This window comes from Musca domestica, unplaced genomic scaffold, assembly GCF_030504385.1.
Source record: "Musca domestica strain aabys unplaced genomic scaffold, Musca_domestica.polishedcontigs.V.1.1 2, whole genome shotgun sequence".
In the NCBI taxonomy this organism is placed as follows: Eukaryota; Metazoa; Arthropoda; class Insecta; order Diptera; family Muscidae; genus Musca; species Musca domestica.
The window spans coordinates 11,334,284-11,350,666 of record NW_026712249.1 but is presented as its reverse complement, the minus strand read 5'-3'; the positions used below and the strand labels follow the sequence as shown (position 1 = coordinate 11,350,666).

The 16,383-nt window shown below is 34.5% G+C and overlaps 1 protein-coding gene across 2 annotated transcripts in view; it reads left to right on the top strand.

The window, feature by feature from the left end:
• Positions 1-16,383, top strand: part of LOC101889409 (coactosin-like protein) — a 61,570-nt gene that overhangs the window by 25,294 nt on the left and 19,893 nt on the right. The window contains exon 1 of one of the 2 annotated variants that reach the window (XM_059121789.1): positions 9,084-9,230. The exons of the other annotated variant lie outside the window; for it this stretch is intronic. The gene's annotated coding sequence lies outside the window, so the exon portion shown is untranslated. Of the gene's footprint in view, positions 1-9,083; positions 9,231-16,383 lie in introns of those variants that run through there. 2 annotated transcript variants of the gene reach the window in all.

The window sequence follows — 16,383 nt, the reverse complement described above, 5'->3', positions numbered from 1 at the left end:
GAGGGCAATACGAAGACGCGCACCTGCACAGACAATTTTCTGTCATAGGCTGTAGTATCTATTACGAACTTCAAATACGAAATTTGAAATAGTTCCGGTGAATAATGTCTCTTTAATCATAAAAATTCCCAATATCGGGAGGTACCGTTATATGGGGGCTATACGAAGACGTGGACCTACATGGCTCATTTTCTGTCTTGGGATGTAGTATCCATTACGAACTTCAAATACCAAAGTTGAAACAATTCCGGTAAATAATGTTTCTAAAATCATCAAAATAAGGCTATACGAAGACATGACCTATTTTCAATACCAAAAGTCCTGCATACATATACACACATTTGAGTAAAATTTTATCAACCTACTTCATTTCGTTCGGAAGCTAGAGTAATTTCCACAGACGGACAGACAGATAGACGGACGGACATTGATAATTTTATGCTATATACTTTGTGAGGTCAAAAATGTATATTTCGAGGTTTTACAAACGGAATGACAAACTTAATATACCCTCCATAGGGTGGAGGGTATAAAAACCTTAAACATGTCTTCTGCACTATTCGACCATTTACATCACAGCCTTGTCATCTAAGACCTGAGGAAGGACTTTTATATGTATGAGGCCTTATTCTGATGGAAGAGATTCCATAGACCTACTATAGTACTTATGTGGAAAGAAAACATTCCGAATTCATATAGCGATCACCCATCGGTCTTCTATAGTGGGAAATCCTTCAATGGAACATGCACGATTTTCTGCAAAACTTCCATAGATAAAATAATTTGTTCAATTTGGTCTTCTACAAATTACTAGGATCGAGACTGGGCACCCGATGTCTTTTTTAATAGCTGGAAGACCTTTCCTAGGCAAAAAATCTCATTACCAAATAATGTGTTATTAATTATATTTTGGCTCCGGCAACCGCTTACAAAACAGCATCTTAATGCCTTATTATTATGGTCATAGTCAAGCTCGAGGGTCTCCTTATAGAAGACCTGATGGTTGTCAGAGAAGACGAGAAGGTCTTCTCAGAGAAGACGAGAAAGTCTTCTCAGAGAAGACGAGAAAGTCTTCTCAGAGAAGACAAGAAGGTCTTCTCAGAGAAGACATAAAAGGTCTTCTCAGAGAAGACGATACGGTATTCTCAGAGAAGACGATAAGGTATTCTCAGAGAAGACGAGAAGAACTTCTCAGAGAAGACGAGAAGGTCTTTTCAGAGAAGACGAGAAGGACTTCTCAGAGAAACCGAGAAAGTCTTCTCAAAGAAGACGAAAAGGTCTTCTCAGAGAAGACGAGAAGGTCTTCTCAGAGAGGACCAGAAGGTCTTCTCAGAGAGGACCAGAAGGTCTTCTCAGAGAGGACCAGAAGGTCTTCTCAGAGAGGACCAGAAGGTCTTCTCATTGATGACCGGAAGACCTCTATTATTTTTACTGGTTTCCTGAAGTGGAGATTCGAACCGTCATCCGTAAGTTTTGTAATCTGACTTGCTAACTTTGTGCCTCCGTTACTCATTACTTCGTATGATAAAAGTAAGAAATAATACATTATTTTTTAGCTTACTGGTAATGCTAATGGTATGTAGTAGTCACAAAATATTGATTTTTTTTTGTATTTTGTAGTTTTAATTTCCAGTTCTCAGTGAGTAGTTTGACTCCCAGCTAAAAATATTCAATTCAGGTTCACGTTCACTCTCCCAGAATTAGTAGACCGATATATTCCATCTCACGCCAGATCTTGTGTTAATAAAAGTATTGGGATGGGTGAAATTTGAGGGGAATCGGATGTTTATTTCGCAAATTAAAAGAGATATAATTATTTAAAATTTTCACCCTTTGTAGGGGTGGTCCAAGAAGGAGTGGTCTGACATATTCCATCTTTACACCTATGTGTATGTGTTGATAGAAATATTGCCATGTGCTAAGTTTGAAAATAATCGAATACTCATTTCGCGTTTTATGAGCTTCATAGTTATTCAAAATGTTGACCCCCTTGTGGGGGAGATACCAGAAGGATAGGACCGATCTTTCCCATCTTTACACCAGATCTTGTGTTAGAACAAATATTGGGGTGTACGAAATTTGAAAAGAATCGCATGATTATTTCGCAAATTATAAAGGAGATAAATTTATTCAAAATTTTGACCCTTTGTGGGGGAGGTCCCAGAAGGAGTAGACTTCATCCCAGATCTTGTCTAAGTAGAAATATTGGGATTCTGTAAAATTTGAAGGGAATCGAATGCTTATATCGAAATTTTATAAGGATTTATAATAATTCAAAATATTTACCCATTGTGGGGAGGTGCGTGATAGTGTGGGTCGAATCTGTCCATTTTCGTTCCTAACATAGCACTGATACAAATATTGAGATTTGTAAAATTTGAACAAAATTCGATGATCCTTTCTTATTCTATACGGAAAATTATTTTCTGTGAAAATCGTCATCTTTTGTAGGGGAGGTATCAGAATAAGTGGAGTGATATCGCCAATTTGCTCCAAACTTGGTACATCGTAATATTATTATCAAACTTAAATCGAGTTTGGAGATGGGGAATATCGGTCCACTTCTTCTGGTATGTCAAAATTTTCAAAGAAAATAATTTACTGCATAGAAAGAGAAAGGATAATCCGATTTTGCTCCAACTTTACGAATCCTAATATTTGAATCACTTCTACTCTCTGTCTAAATCAAAATTTGTCAAAATTTTGAGTATTAATGTTGTTTATAAAACGCGAAAATATCGTCCGATTCCATTCAGACTTGATACACTTTAATATTTCAATAACATCAACACCATTCAACTCTCTTTAAATGTCACACATACAAACATTTACGCTAACACAAGATCTGTTGTGAAGATAATATAGTTCTGCCAACCGCTTCTGGTACCTCATCCACAAAGGGCCACAATTTCCAATATTTATATATGTCTTTTATTCTCTTATCCAGAAATTTTATATGAATATAGTATTAATCGAACTTTATGATTCCGTCCGTCTGTCCGTCCGTCCGTCCGTCTGTCTGTCCGTCTGTCCATTTATTTTTGTAGACAAAGTACAGTTCGCATTTATTGCACTATCCAGATGAAATTTTGCAAAAATCATTTGTTTGACCCAAGGACGAACCCTATTGAAATTGGAGATAATCGGTCAAAATTTAGATATAGCTCCCATATATATCTTCGCCCGATTTGCCTTTTATTGTGCACAAAACGAGTAATGTAAGCCCGATTAGTATGGAATTTTGCACATACAACCAAATTAGGCCTGAAAATAAGTATGCCAAATTTGATGGAAATCGGTTCAGATATAGCTATAGCTCCCATAGATATTGTTCATCCAATTGGTTATTTTTGTCCTCCGTAGCCGTAATATGCACTCTGTAACAACAATATTTGGCGAAATATATCAAATACAGCTCAGAAATACATTTTCTAAATTTTATCGAGATCGGGTCAGATTTGGATATAGCTCCCATATATAACTTCGTCCGATTTACTTTTTATTGTGCACCAAACGTCTAATATTTGTCCAAATGAGATGAAATTTGGCACTTACGACCGAATTGAGTGTAGAAGCTAGTATGTCAAATTGTGGTGATCGGTTCAGATATAGCTATAGCTCCCATATATACTGTTCATCCGATTTGTTCTATTTGTTACCCACAGCCGTAATATGCACTCCGCAACAACGATATTCAGGGAAATATATCAAATACAGCTCAGAAATATCTTTGCCAAATTTTATCGAGATCGGTTCAGATTTGGATATAGTTCTCATATATATCTTTATCCGATTTCAAATTAATTGTGCACCAAATGGATAAAAGGATACAAATGCTTTGGCATATTTATTCCTTTGAACTTTAAATTGTAATTATAATCAAGGCGTGCATGAAAGAATTCTCCCATAAAAACTTTTAATTGTTATGCGGAGCTCTACTAAATTAGCAAAGTGGTGTAGGGTACCATAAAGTCGGCCCCGCCCGACTTTAAGATTTTCTTTACTGTTTTTTTCTGTATATATCTGTAACCTCGCGCATATTTCCACATTTTGTGGAAATGCACACATCTCATATAAAGCATAGGAAGTAGTCGATATAGTCGAAATTTGGCATGTTGTAATATTTTTATCAGTCTTAGGTTAGATGCGAATTAGTCAATATTGGCCAACTGCTTCGGAAACTCCCCCATAAGGAGTCAACATAATGTTTGGATAATCATAAGTCAGGGCTGGGGGTATACATCTGTCGGCAAAACCGACTAAGACTATTTTACTTGTTTCTCTAGATTCTCATCTTCTCTCTCTCTCACACACACACACACTCTCTAGATAATTTATTATTATTTTATGCACAGATTATTTCCTTTTTATTTTCTTATTTCCTGCGGCCTGATTTATTTACAATATGTATTTTTTTTCTCTTTTTTGTGGTTTTAATTTATCAATTAAGCACAGTGAACATACACACACATATATATATATATATATATATTCACACACAACGTCTGACAATGGATGAGTGCGGTGGCCACATTATTCTAAAGATTTGAAAAAGTTATAATTAATAAGTGAGATTGACTTGTGCAAAAATATAACACTCGATGCGACACATATTTATTGTGGTTACAGTTGTGGAGCAGTAAAATAGCAAATTGAAAAATAGCAATTTTTTCCTAATTAAAATTGAAACAGTAATGATTTCCAATCTCAGTTTTAATGAAGTATTGCTATCTAATATCTTCCGCGTCTGGTATATTTAGATACTGTGCTATTTATTTGCCCACACTTTGGGATGTATTTTAAATTCTTTTTGTCTGTTTGCTTTTAATTAAAATTAAAAACCAGACAGAGAATCTTCTTCATTGTCTTGCAAATAATAGAATTGACTTGCTTTGTCTGCAGATAAAATGTGGGCTTAATTTCTCTTACTTCGGTTACCAAAGAAATCTGCCAGCCAGTCAAATTAAAATCTTAAACACATGTAACAGATCTAAATAAAAAACATGAAAAACATGATTTTTGCAATGTTGTCACCTTTTTGTTGCCAATGAAATGTCTTGTTCAACATCTACGCATTTTGCATATCAGTTAGTTAAATTGTAACGCTTTAAATTTTTAGCGGTTTACATTTACAAATTTTAAAAGATAAAGAGAGAGAGAAAATATGTCTGTCTCTTTTTGCCGGTGAAATTTTATATTTAATGTTAATGTTTACAAAGTCACGGCTTAAATGTGATACCCCCACCATCTTAATGAAATTGTCATTGTCATGTCTGACAATTATCAAGTTGATGTTCTGTGAAAGCAAAAAATGATTTCAGAGAAAAAAAAAAGATATTCTAAGGAATTTTTGATGCTCAGACAAGAGAACAGGTTTCTTTGTGGGGAAATGTTTATCCCTTAAATACTAATAATTAATTTTGTCTCGGGTTTAAAAAAAAAATATATATTTTATTTATAAATTCTTGGAATTGGAAGCAAATACCACAAAAAATGTGGAAGCCTTATAACCCTCAGATACTTGTAATATATACATTTCGAATGTAATTTTCTTACCAGATAAATGGTTAATTTTAAAAGAGGTCGAAAGAAAATTAATCAAAAACCAATAAGGAAAGGTCAAAAGACGGGCGGGCCGATCATATGATACCTTACACCGCTATGCGTATCAGAGCTCCCGTAACAAAAAAAGTCTATATTGGGAATTTATGTGAAGTAGATCATACTAACTATGAACCTTATTTGAATGCGTATCATGGTTTTAGAGTAGTCACAATGTGGGAACTATATTCAACTCCAAATCGATTTTCAAACAATTTTAAATCAGGCTTTTGTATCTCTAGTACCAAATTACATTGCTGTATAGTACATGATAAGACTTTCAGAAGAATGATGTTAAAAAATATTTATTGAAGTTTCACCACCCGAGTTTCACCAAATGGAAAGAAATTCGGTTGAATATGAAAAAATCTATCCAATTTGGGTTGATATTACATATATGGTGGACAATAACCGTAAAATCGGATGAAAATGTATATCGAAAATGTCTATAAAGATCTGAAGCGATCTCGATAAAATTTGACAGAGGCAGTTCCAAGCTGTATCTGATGTCTGGTATTTAATATTTAATATTGTGGAATGCATATTAGCATGTGATATCGGATAAAGATATACATGTAAGCTATATTCTCATCTGAACAGATCTCGATAAAATTCGACAAAAGTATTTTTGAGCAGTATCTGATATCTGGTACCAAATATCATTCTTTTGAAGAGACTTAACACCCCAAATCGAATGAAACAAATATATGGGAGCTATAGCTATATCTGAACCGCTTTTCTCAAAATTTGATGTGCTTGCTTCTATACTGAATTTGGTCGGATAGGCCAAATTTCAGTCCATTTGGTGCACAATAAACCTGATAACGGATAAAGATATATAAGGAAGCTATATCCAAATCTCAAAAGATCTTGACAAAACTTTAGACACTTATTTCTGAGCTATATCTGCTATCTGGTACCAAATATCATTCTTATTGAGAGACTTAAAACCCCAAATCGAATGAAACATATATATGGGAGCTATATCTGAACCGATTTTCTCCAAATTTAATGTACTTACTTCTAGACTGAATTTGGTCGGATGGGCCAAATTTAAGTCCATTTTGACTGATATTAGCCATTTGGTGCACAATAAACCTGATAACGGATAGAAATATATAAGGAAGCTATATCCAAATCTCACCGATCTTGACAAAATTTTAGGCACTTATTTCGGAGCTGTATTTGCTATCTGGTACGAAATATCATCCTTGTGGAGTTCATATTACGCATGTGAGACTTCAAACCCCAAATCGAATGAAACATACATATGGGAGCTATATCTATATCTGAACCGATTTCTCCAAGTTTCATAAATCTGATGTCAAATAAAGATATATGGGAGCTACATCCAAATCTGATCCGATCTCGATAAAATTTGACAGAGGTATTTTTGAGCTCCATAAGTGCAAGACAGACTTAAAACCCCAAATTGGATAAACAATATATATAGCTATATCTGAACCAATTTTTACCACATTTGCTGTACTTGCTTCTAGCATGAATTCGGTCGAATGTGCCAAAATTTAGGTCATTTGGACTGATATTGGCTGTTTGGTACACAATTAACCCGAAATCGGTTAAAGATATACAGTTTGAGATAAAAAAAACTGCAACAAAGTCAAAAGGCATAATTTTTACATCTTTTTTTTTTATTTTATTGAATGCAAGCAAAAAATGTCGGAAATAGCATCAACTTTTAGAATAAGTTTAGATTTGTTCGAATTGGTCACCTTTGGCACCAATTATGGCCTTCAAACGGCCAATGAAACCGCCACGCGCTGCCTGAATCTTCCTCTGCGGTATTTTGGCATATTCCCGGAGAAGCGCTTGCTTGAGGTGATCGACACTTTGGTATTACTTAGAGCCGACCTTGCTTTTCATAATACTCCAGACACAATAGTCCAACGCATTGTTATCCGGAGATTTTGGGAGCCATTGTGCGCTGGAAATGAAGCGAGGGACCTCATTTTGTAACCATTCTTGGATGGCTCGTGTGGAGTGCGATGGTGCTGAGTCTTGTTGGAATGCCCTAGGTTTGCGGCCAAAATGTTTGCGTGCCCAAGGCCTTAATACACCCTCCAGAATATTTACGCGATAATATTCGGCATTTATTCTGATGCCACTATTGATTAATACGAGCGGAGAGCGACTATCGGCTGTTATGGTGGCCAAAACCATCACGATGGCCGCGCTTGAGTTCTGGTGGCCAACCGAAGGTGCACATTTTAAGCTGACCTCTGACCTCATCGGAGCGGAGAAACCCAAATTCGGCAGTTCACCACTTTCGGCCAAGCAAAACAACTCTTTAGCTCTTTTGAGTCTATTTTCTTTCAGTTATGGTGTAAGTTCTTGCACTTTTTGGAATTTCTATGGGATAAGTTCATTTCTCAATATTTGCCGATTGGAATATTGCGATATGTTCAGCTCACCAGCTCAAATCGCTTCTTTACTTTTCGAACCATTTCTGCTGATATTGCTGTTTTCTTCCGTCTACTTCCTTGACGTCGGGCTACGCTACCAATGTCACGGTAGCGAGCGATGGTACGAGACACAAAAGATTTATTCACATTTAAATGCTGGAGTTCCCTAACGATAGCCACATGTGGTTTTCCAGCCAAATATAAGAAATCACACTATCACGCTTGAATTCCATCACGAATTACTTTTTTTCTGGAAAATTCTCACCTAAATGCTTTTGTACGCTTGTAAACAATATAATGAGCTGTCAGTGGAATAATTTTAACAGCTGTCGGACGAGTGGCATAGGAATGACAGCAGTCTGAAGTTGGTTGCAGTTTTTTTCATCTCACCCTGTATAGCCCCCATACAAGGTATCATCCAAATTTTAGGGATTTTACAGAATGTTGTTCTGGCTCACACAAATTGTTCAATGTTCAAACAAATTGTTCAATGTTCGTCAAGTTTTCGAAATGGCCTCCGACGGACAATTTCCCTCAATTATTGGTATTTGAAATGTTCCAGTTCCATTTTTAAACAAAATTTGCTATATTTAGGTGTCATGGGTTCGTGAATCGATGAAAACTATATTGCTAAAATATTTTAAATTCTTTAGTAGTGGTGGAATGATATTCCAGGTTTAGAAATTTTGAGGATGGCCCATTTACTTATAAATTAAGGGCTTGTTTTTCTATGACAATACGAATGTGAATAGGAAAGAAAAACACCATTCCAAAGGAGTTTGGAATCCTGTGAGGCCGACAGAGCTAGAAGCGTTTCTGTGCGAGCCACATAAAAGTGGGGATCTAAGTTTTTTTTTATCAAATACTAACCCCAAAATCATTTTATTCATTCAAATTATTTCAAGGATAATAATATTCTTTTTATAGAAATCCTCAAAAATATTTGTAGTCATATTCGCTGCAACCGCTACATTTGTGGTTTTTATCACTCGGAATGACCAAAACCGCTGATGCAAATAAAAAAAAAAACATTCTCCGATATGAATTCCATATCACCACAATAAAAAAGAATCATTTTGAGCGCAACGATTTTATGTTAGTTGCAAATCGAACGCGAAGAAGTTGAGATCGTTTCAAAAGAAATAAATAAAAAAAATATTCTACAAATAATTTTCAAATAACTCAATAAGCGAAATTAATTATTTTGTAAGTGAAGCAAATTATATATAAAAAAATTATGAAAAATACAAAAGCCGTTAAAAGAAAGTATCTATTCCGTTTGCGCTCCATGTGGATACAGTTCTCTGCACCGTACCCTAAAATACTCAACTTTGGATCTACTCTTCTCAAGTGCTTTATTATTTCCAAACAAATTTCTCTTTTTAAAAATCCTAAAATATTTTTCTTTCTGTTTCCTTAAAAAGTGTTTTTTTTTTTTTAATTTTTCAAAATCTGACAGCTTGATTGGCCATCTTTAATTCGTTTTCCCAAAAATAGAAAACCCCCTTTTGACATTGAAAAGTTCAAAAGAACATGTTTAATTTCGTTGATGGCACCTCCCTTAGAAGACATAAAAAACGAAAAAAAGACTCCCCCACTTTAGTGGCAATAAAGTTATTTTATAAAAAAAACTCCAACACAACCCCACCAAGAATGAAACATCGACCGGAGCGACCCCACCCAACAACCAAACCAAAAACAAAGAAAAAACATTGTTTGTGATTCCCTATGTTGTCGTTGTTGTTGTTATTAGTGCAGTGTTATGAGTCAACTTGAGGAGTATTTCTTTTTTAATTTTAGGAAACAAATAAAATCAATTTGAACCAAACAGAATGTCTTGCATTAATGATTTTAATATGTTTTGAAGATTATTTTCAAATGTTGATAACAGTTCGTGAAACTAATGGGAATTTAGAAATTCGAAAGTGTTCTTTGTTGGTTGGGAGGGGGAGAAGAAGACACTTGAGTTCAATGCCATCAACGAAAAAGTGTTTAAATTTCTCATTTTCCATTACAATTTCGGTTCGAATGGTTCGTCCAAAAAATTGGAAAAAATGATTTCCAATTGGATTGTCCTTCAAAAATGCTCGAAATTATTTAGGACAGTTCCTGTATGACGATACGAAGGTGAATGCGAAAGGAAAACACAGATCCTGCATGAATCTTCTAGTTTTTTAGTATTTCTTCGATATCATAAAGGAAAATTCGGTTATCGGAGTAAAAACAGGTTCTTATTTTGGGTGTGATAGATTTTTAATTAAAAAATTAGAATTTGGAGTCCGCCTCAATATTTGTCTCTAAATAATACGAAGATTTCAGTTCTGATGTCCTTTGAGAAATAATATTTCCTTCACCCGATACCATATTTAGTACTATTTAGTACTTTTCTTAAAATTAGAGTATACAGGGTGAGTTGAAAAAACTGCAACCAAATTCAGACTGCTGTCATTAAGCCACTAGTCCGACAGCTGTTAAAACTATTCCAGTGACAGATCATTATATTGTCTAGAGAGAGAATTTTCCAGAAAAAAAGTTATTCGTGATGGAATTCAAGCGTGATAGTGAGATTTCTTTATATTTGGCTGAAAAACCGTTAGAGCACTCCAGCATTTAAATGTGAATAAATCTAAATAAGTCTCGTACCATCGCTCGTTACCGTGATACTGGTAGCGTAGACCGACGTCAAGGAAGTGGACGGAAGAAAACAGTAACATCAAGAGAAATGGTCCGAAAAGTAAAGAAGCGACTTGATCGAAACCGGCGTCGCAGTGGCCGAAAAATGTAATAATCCATTCGGCAAATATTGAAAAATGAGCTCGCTCAAAAGTCCAAGTACTTACACCGCAACAGAAAGAAAATTGACTCAAAAGAGCTAAAGTGTTGCTTCGCTTGGTCGAAAGTGGTGAACTGCTGAATACGGTTTTCCCCACTCCGATGAGAAAACATTTGTTGTCCAGCAGTTTGTACACAAACAAAATGATAGCGTTTACTTCCCAAAGAGGTCAGCTGAAAATGTGCACCTTTGGTTGGCCACCAGAACTCAAGCGCGGGCCATGGTGTTGGTGAGGGCCACAGTAACAGCCGATGGTCGCTCTCCGCTCGTATTAATCGACCGTGGCATCAGAATAAATGCCGAATATAATCGCGAAAATATTCTGGAGGATGTATTAAAGCCTTGGGCACGCAAACATTTTGGCCGCAGACCTTGGACATTCGAACAGGACTCAGCACTCGCCACCCAAGAATGGTTACATTCATTACTCGATTCATTTTCAGCCCACAATGGCCACCAAAATCTCCGGATACCAATCCGTTGGACTATTGTGTCTGGAGTATTTTGGAAAGCAAGGTTGTCGATCAACTCAAGCAAGCGCAAAAATACCACAGAGCTACCACACAGCAACCACAGAGCAACCGCAGAGCAACATTCGGACTGCATGTGACTGCTTATTGGCCGTTTGAAGGCCATAATTCGTGCCAAATGTGATTAATTCGAACAAAACTAAACTTTTGTTCTAAAATTTGATGCTATTTCCGACGTTTTTGCTTTCAATTTCAATTTTCTCATCGAAGTAATATAAAACGAAACCGATCTCGATAAAATTTGGCAGAGTTATTTTCCGGTATCAAATATAATTGTTGTGGTTGTGGGTGAAACATTTACATGGGAGCTATAGCTATATCTGAACATTTTTTCAGCAAATTTCTTGCACTTGTTTCTAGACTGAATTCGGTCGAACGTGCCAAATGCAGGTCATTTGATTTGGACTGATATTGGCCATTTGGTGCACAATTAACCCGAAATCGGTTGAAGATATATGTGGGAGCTAGCTCTAAATTTGAACCGATTCTTACCAATTTCAATAAGTTTCGTCCTTGGGCCAAACAAATATTGTTTGGAAAAGTTCATCCCAATCGAATAATAAATGCGATCTGCATTTTGTTCACAAAAATACATGGACAGACGGATCGACTGACTTGCATACATCAATTTGGAAAGCGATTCTATGAAGATTCTCAAAAGTCGCTTCCTTCGCCATGTTACAAACAAATTATACCCTTACCACTGTGTGGTGTCGGGAATAAAAAAATTATTTCAAAATTTTAGGATTAATATTTTCAAAATTTACGATTATGGAACTGGAAAATTATTAATAAAATCTACGATTTTAGCTTTGATAGGCCTTCAAAAAATCAAAAATGAAAATCCTCAAAAAAGTTATTGTTTAGAAAGTCCACGATTATACGCCCATTTATCCTTTAAAAATGATTTTTTATAGTTATTTCAAAATGGATTTCAAAAAATCCACTACTTATTTTCAAATGTTTACATTGCATGTTTTTTTTTTTACAACAGATTTAAAGTTCAAAACACTTTCTTCAGATAACAAATGTGTTAAAAAGACGTAAACACATCTTAATTTTTTTTAAAACGCCGATAATATTGTCCACAAAGAAGTCAGCTACCCGGCTGGTTGCCATGTTATTAAGCAAATACCGACTTTGTGCAACAGCAAATTGCAGCTGTAACCATCCACGCGGTGGACGGCCGACACCATCACCAAATGGTTGACAATTATGGTGTTTAACGTTGATGTTGCTGATGTTGGTCGTCTTAACAAATAATGATAGATGCTTAGCATTTAGGCTTATGATGTTTTCTAATAATGATGGCCTTTAAAACAACAATCACTGTTTTTAAACAGACAACAAAAACACAGAAAAAGTCTCTCTCTGTTTAACTTGTATGCCATTCCATTGATCCCAACCTGTCTGCCAACGACGACGACAAACAACGAAACGACGTGGGCTCAATTCAAGTGAAAGCATTTCAAATTGCAACAATTTTATTTCAACTGAAAATCGAAACGGCAATATTTGCAATGAAATTTTAATACTTTTTTGTTTTTTTTTTTTTTTTCTGTGGCATGCCAAAGGACAGACAGACATTGCTAACCTCATAATTTTCTCCCCAAGAGATTTGACATTGACATTAGCTGATATGATGATGGTGGTGGTGGTGGTGGTGAACAGAAGCCACAAAATGTTTTGTTTTGTAAATGACACCCATTTAACACCCATCACCACCACCGCCACTATCTTTTCCTTCTCCTCTTCTGTCATCAGTTTTTATAATTTTCACACGCATTTTTCTTTGGCCACCCATTATATTTCGCTTAAAGGGAAATCACTTAATCGCTTTGTCTGCTAGCGGTCTATCTACCTTTCCAAATTGAGCTTAAAACGATTTTACCTGTTGTGTTTTTAACGGATTTTTGTATTTTAACTGTTCGTGCTCACCAACAAACACAACGTTTAAAGGTCCCCGTTGGGCTTTTTTTCCAAAACCACAAATCAGCGGTTATTTGTAAACATAGACACGACCGGCTTCTTTGTTTGTTGGGAATTTTAATTTAGAATTGTTTGTGAATGAAAATTTGATATAATTTTTGTTGTGTTCCAATTTTGAATAAAATAATGATTGATCGATTTCTATATGAAAATCAATAATACCGTTTATTATTTCATATACTTTATTAACAACTGAATCTGTACGGTTATCGATGGAGGGCATGGTGATTATGTACATCAAGAATTATTTGGAGTTTCGAAAATGATAATGTTTAAAAATCATCTGAAGGAAAGTTCATTCCCAAAAAAAGTTTAGAGAGGTTTCAAAATCCAGTCAACGAATACAAGCATAGTACCAGCATAGATAAAAATTCCAATATTTTTCATGAATCCAATTAAAAGTTTTAAAAATGTGTACATAAAAATTTTAAATTTGACTTTAAACAAAATTTTGAAAAAAGGGTCTTTGGGAACATCCTCGATTATGGTCTGAAAATAATATTTTAAAAATCCACCATTATGGACTTGGAAAAAAATATTTAAAAAAAACATGATTATGGACCTAAAAATATTTAAACATACAAACTATTCAAGATTATGAACTTCAAAAATGTATTTAAAAAAATCCACAAATTTTTAATTTTTAAAAACCCACTAATATGGAATTAGAAAAATGTTTAAACATTTCGCAATTAGGGGCTTTAAATGTGTATTTAAAAAAAAGTACATTGGAGTTAAAATTGAACAAAATCTACTTGAAATATTTAAAAAACACAATTTTGGATTAGAAAAAAAAAAATAAAAAACTGGATAAAGGACTTGGAAAAAATGTAAAAACTTGATAAGGAGCGTAAAAATTAAAAGGCCACGGTAATAAATTTAAAAAAATACGTAAAATATTCAAGGTTATAGACTTGACAAAAATGTTTAAAAATCCACGATTATTGACATGTAAAAAATATCCAAAAAATGACAAACTTAAAAAATATTAAAATTTCATTATTATGGGCCTGGGAAAAATATTTAAAAATCCATGGAATTTTATTATAGAGTTGAAAAAAGTATTTAAAAACAACTAAGGAAAAGTCAATAGTCGGGTGGAGCCGACTATATGATACCCTACACCACTACTATGCATATTTCGTAGAGCTCCTGTAACAAAAGAATTTATTTGAAGTAGATAATACCTCCTATCAACATTTGGCTTTTGGATGATATCACTTCGAGAAGGATTATGTAAAAAAATATATCGGAGCCGTGTTCCGAAGCGTACGTACGTACGAAATTCACTTTGGGCCGATATTAGTCATTATTTGCACAATAAACCTGAAATCGGTTGAAGATATATATGGGAGCTATATCCAAATCTTATCCGTTCTCGATAAAATTTGGCAAACTTATTTCCGAGCTTTATAAGATATCTGGTACCAAATATCATTGTTGTTGAATATATATTACGAATTTGAGGGACTTAAATACCAAATCGGTTTAAACATATATATGAGAGCTATAGCTATATCTGAATCGATTTACTTGCTTCTAGACTGAATTCGGTTGGATGTGCCAAAATTCAGGTCATTTGGACTTATATTGGCCATTTGGTGCACAATTAACCCGAAATCGGTTGAAGATATATATGGAAGCTATATCCAAATCTAAGCTGATCTTGATAAAATTTGGCAGAGGTATTTCCGAGCTGTGTAAGATATTTGATATCAAACACCAGATTCTCACCAATTTCAATAGGGTTCGTATTTGGTATGATGATAAATGCAACCTGCATGTTGACAAGAATACCTGGACAGACGGACTGATATGCATGTATCGAATCAGAGAGTGATCCTCAAAAGTAACTATGGGTCTATCTCGCTTCCTTCCTCATGTTACAAACAAATGCACAAAGACATAATACCCTTACTAATATGTGGGGTGGGATATAAATACGCCTCATGGACAGGAAAAATCCAAGACTTGTAATATTTTTGAAGTGAAAATGTTGATAGAACCATTAACTATAACATTCAATCTGAAAATGGTAGATTAAAAACTAATATTTGATGCAATTTAATTTTTAAACAGACTATACTGCAATGATTACTTCAAGTTTCTCCAAAATTATAAAATAAATTATTCAACATTATCTGCTTTGGGTTGCCAAATGCGGTTTTAAAATTCAAAAATATTCAATGTAGAACCACTTGTTGGTATAGCCCTCTATATAACGATACCTCCTAATTATCGGTATTTGGAAGGTTTCTGATCCAATTATAAACCCAACAGGCGCAGTTTGACATTTCTGGTGTTTTTTTTTTTTTTTTTTTTTTTTTTTTATAAATTCACTACTCTAAAAATATTAAATATATATATTGAATATATAATCAAAAGTGAAGCCGGCTGAACTTAATGTTAATAGTTTTTTTTTAATTTTTTGTTCTAATTTCTTATTAATTTCAATTCATTTTTTTAGTTTTTATTAATTTTACTTTTTTTTTTCTTTCTTTTTAGGTAAGTTTACATAACATTATTTTTTACACGCATGATAAGTAAGTAGTATTCAATAAGCGCTGTCGGCTATAATAATAAAATCCTAAAATGCCTCCAAATCGTTTGAAAAAGTTGATATACTTACATACTGGGGTTTTCCGTTTTGTATCAATATGGATTATTTTTGCGGGATGGTTTTTATGCATAAAAACATTTTATAATATATATCGGGTATTTTATCAAACCGTGGTATTCCATTTTCACGCCAGATCTCTGGTTGAAAGAAATATTTAGATATACCAACTTTGAAAAGAATCGCTGAATTTTTTTTCGCAAGCTTTTGTGAGTGAGGAATATTGCCCATCTCCGAACTCTACCAAAGTTTAATAATAATATTACGATGTACAAAGTTTGCATCAAATCGCATACTCCCTTCGAGTGTTATCGTGCGGACCAGCCAAACCGACAGACAGACTGACGGACGGACACCCATAGATCGACACCAAATGTCCTGAAATTTGTT